Source organism: Triticum aestivum, chromosome 7B (genome assembly GCF_018294505.1).
Source record: "Triticum aestivum cultivar Chinese Spring chromosome 7B, IWGSC CS RefSeq v2.1, whole genome shotgun sequence".
NCBI lineage: Eukaryota > Viridiplantae > Streptophyta > Magnoliopsida > Poales > Poaceae > Triticum > Triticum aestivum.
This window is the reverse complement of record NC_057813.1, coordinates 103,045,113-103,049,299: the sequence shown is the minus strand read 5'-3', so window position 1 is coordinate 103,049,299 and position 4,187 is coordinate 103,045,113. Positions and strand designations below refer to the sequence as shown.

At 39.6% G+C, this 4,187-nt stretch overlaps 1 long non-coding RNA gene across 1 annotated transcript; it reads left to right on the top strand.

Annotated features, from left to right (window-relative positions):
• Positions 1-1,545: 1,545 nt before the first annotated feature.
• LOC123161505 (uncharacterized) lies at positions 1,546-3,603 on the top strand. Its single transcript, XR_006480728.1, has 2 exons — positions 1,546-2,340; positions 3,431-3,603. It is a non-coding gene; the product is annotated as an uncharacterized lncRNA (long non-coding RNA).
• Positions 3,604-4,187: the final 584 nt, after the last annotated feature.

Sequence of the window (4,187 nt, the reverse complement as noted above, 5' to 3'; positions counted from 1 at the left end):
GGTTAAACAGGATGGCATTGCACATTTCACATATATTATGGCTGGCTAAAAGACATGAGACTGCATAATTCCCATATATGATATAGAAACTAAACAGGTGGCATTATAGAACATGTCTAAACTAAGCAGATGATATATATGATGTCAAAAGTAGGCACTGCAAGGCAACATATGCATGATATGACTAACATCATCATGCCAAGGTAGAGCAAACACCTTGGGGGTAAATAGGAGTGGTCAGCGGCGTCTGAATCCGCCTCAAAAAAGATATCTTCCTCTGGATTACAATCTGGAGAGGGGTGGGGAGGGTTTGCCATTGAACCCGCCATGGAGCGATGTCTGCATGACATTGTATTGTTGCGCAAAACTCTTCTCTTTTTCTCTACATGTTCAGCATGACTGTGTACAATATCTGACATGCATACGAAAAAATATGGTGAGATTATGTAAGGAGAGCATGCAGAAATTTAGAGTGATGGTAACAACCAGTGGATGGATCCAAAAATAATGATAGCAGGCTGATGATTGCTTTAAATTAATAGAAAGACAGATGATGGTTGCTTTACTATTTGTTTCCCACCCAAGATGAACAACATAGGCATACCCTAGGTGAACCAGATATTAGACAGACATACTATTCATTGCTGCCTCGATATGTGCCCCACAACTAATTTAGAACTCAAGTTTGAACATTAATTTGGACCTGAGTTGGGAGTCCAAGAGATGAACAAGACGATAAAGTAGCAGGTAAGTTTAAGCAATGCATAACATAAGCAGAAACAAAAGAGTGCGACCTCTCTTGTGGACCCTGTACTCCTCAGGTTCATCTGCTGAGTCGATGATGGTGATACCGTTGGGGTGGGTGCCGGCGGTAGGGAAGGAGATCTGATGTGGCGAAAGATGGTCAGGAGTCGTGATGTTTGGTTTGGTGGATGCTTCTGTCGATGGAGCAGCTCAGGTGAGGTGGACGACATCGCGGCAGGAGCAGGACAAACCACACAAAGTTCCCTTCGACACGTACCTGTAACTGAAGTAATTCTGTAAGGACTCATTTGGATTGCATGATTCTTAAAATGCAGGGATAGGAAAAACACCGGAATAGGATAGGAAAATGCACATGGTAAATAGAGCATTTGTAAACACAGGATTTCTGTCAACTTGGGTGTTTGGTTTACACCGGACAAGAATGTGTTTCTGTTGCTTGATTGTTCTGTACTACTATGTGCCTGAATAATGAATAATGATTGTTGCTTCACCGATGCAAAACTAACACTGTCGCACTAGCTAAATTCAGATACTTGGCAAATTTGATATTAATGGTGCATCATGGACAAAACGTGGTTGTCTAAGCCTAGGTACATCAAAGTTTCCTTTTTCCCCAACTCATAAGCGGTATATTTATGTCATGAACTGTTCTGATATCTCTGTTTGTGGTGATTGGGTTGGTGTAGATGAGTCGACAACGAAGCTCAAGGACGTGATATGGCGCTCGGTGTAGGTGGCCATGGTGGACCTGAAGCTGGCTGATATAAGCGATGGGGTCAGTGTTGTGCTCCTCCCGTTCTCATTAACCAAATAGTGCAGACTGTGGCTGTATGACTCGTGTATATATCCAATTGGACCATGAAAATCAAACTGATAGCAAGAACTTGATATAGTGCTAAGTTATAGTTCGTAAACAGATCCATATTAGTTTAGAGATCCGCACAACAAATTTATACATTCAGAATGACCACCAAAATCTAGCAGCACAATTAACTAGATTGGAAGAATTTATTTGATTAATATGTGCACATGAAACAACAAATTAACCCGTGTGAACTATCCACATTGGTCTGAGTTATGCTGAACTTTTTGATCTTTTTATTAACCACATCGGTGGTCTAAAAGAATTAATGAGTAGCAACACAGACTAAGAAATTGCTATTTATCTTATCTATGCTAAGAAACCGGAGACTGGATTTACCAACATGGAAGGATTCCTCAAGAGCACATCAGCACCTGAAGCTGCGGCTGTCGCAGCTCTACAATTTTTCTTCTTTCCGGATGCCCGACAGCCTGAGCATGCAAGAGCAGCAGCACGAGCAGGCCGTGCTGTGCAACATCAGCAGAGCGCTCTCAGTGCAGCGGAACTACTCGGGCGTCTCTGATGACAACATATTTGATACTGAAGTTGAAGATTGTAGCACGGCATTCGTACTAGTAATAATTACATGTAGGCCTATTTTTGAATGCCTATTTTTCAGTTGTTTTGGGAATTAGACCAAAGAGTAATGATTGTTGTTGTCTTGTTGCAGATCAAAGATGCCAAGAAGACAACTAATGTGCCAGGAGGTGCGGGTACTAACAGCAGTTGCCTCTACTTGTGGAAGCTTTAGATTTTTATTTCCTCTTTAAATAGATCATAGATGGTAACCTCAGCTTCATCCTCAATGGCTCGTGATATTGTAGTATCTCTTCATCTAATTTATACATTACAAGTAAACTGAATGTGTCAAGACAATGTACAAAGAAGTGCAACATAACTACATAAGGCACAACCATGTTTCCTCTATAGCATATAAAAGTTTAGTACAATCTACTACTGCCAGTTCTTAAATATTATTACAACCTACAACTCTTAATATCTGACAAGCCCATTTCTTTATAAACTACTACTGCCTGTTCTTAAATATAACAAGCTACAACTACTACTATGAGTTGTTAACAGATAATATTGCTGATCAGGAATCCTATCTTATGGTATTTATTGCCAAGTTTGTAGGCCTCATCTTATCCTTTATAACCTGTTGCAGACTCACAGAGCTGCCATGTTAGCTTATTAACTTGCCACCAGTCTGAACTTTTGAGCTTCAGAATAGAATATTGTAATTCTGATGGTGTCGTGAGGCTCAATTAAGAAATGATTCTGCGGAAACATATTGATAATCCATGTCTTGATCTTGGTCAAATATGTTACAAACTTGAAAATAGCCACATCCTAATTCTGTCTGCATCCTTTCCCCTTGTATTAGTTTAGTTTGTTTGTTGCCATGCCAAGATTATTTTTGAGAATGTGTTTTACTCGTCATAAGCATTTCTGTAGCATATATGCACAAGTAGATTTTCTGGGAATGCTCTTGCTAATAATTCTGGGACATGAAACCAAAAGGAACTCAAGTGTGTTGATCAAATGATGTTGATAAAAATAGCAGAAAATTGTTTCCTGTGGTGATTGATTCCTGTGGAGAAGGAAGCCCGCAACACTACACTTCACCGCATAGGAACAAATATTTGTGTGTATTCATGGTCATATAACAATGTTACTCTCACATGAACAATCAAGTATAAGCTAGCATGTGCCGCTCTAGCCTAACAATCTTCATATGAGCTTTGAACAACTTTTGGAATGATTGCACTTTCGTGACAAATTCATATGGAATATTTTCAGGTACTTAGCCACACCTAGCATTGGATGTGAGGAGGACTTGGAGTGTCATGGAACACATATGGCTGTTTGCAGTATTTTGGACCAACCAACTTCAATCATTTCTTGAATCTTATGTGTGTTCTGGACCATTTGGTGCTTCAAGTGTTTTGGAGTAGAAACTTTGTGCTCATGTATGTGATTTGTGTGTTCCGGACCATTTGGTGCTTCAAGTGTTTTGGAGTAGAAACTTTGTGCTCATATATGTGATTTGTGTGTTCTGGACCATTGTTTGAATTAGTTCAGACTAGCAAATAGTGGCCCTTTTTATGTGACTTGTGTGTTCTGGATGGTCAAACTATGCTTGTGAACCTGTGTGAATATATATTTATGTATGTTTGTGAACCTATCATCATTGTTGTCCAATATGTGTTCATCTTGATGTTGTTTGTTGATTGCATTTGACATTGTATATAGTATATGTATCAAATCATTGCTTTGGCTGTACACTACATTTCCAACAATTTATCTGCTGGCAAACAAATTCTTGCAGAGTAATTGTCAGCCATGGTTACTACCTAGCTAGACAGAATAAGTGTAGGCAATTGTACGTACCTAGCTAGACAGAGTATGTGTCGTGCAATGTATGTACCTATCTAGACAACATAAGTGTCGGCAAAGGTATAGATCTGTCCAAACAGAACAAGTGTCGGCAAAGGTATATACCTAGCAGGACAACTTATGTGTCACCAAAAGTGGGGTCTATGTTCACACCCCGTCT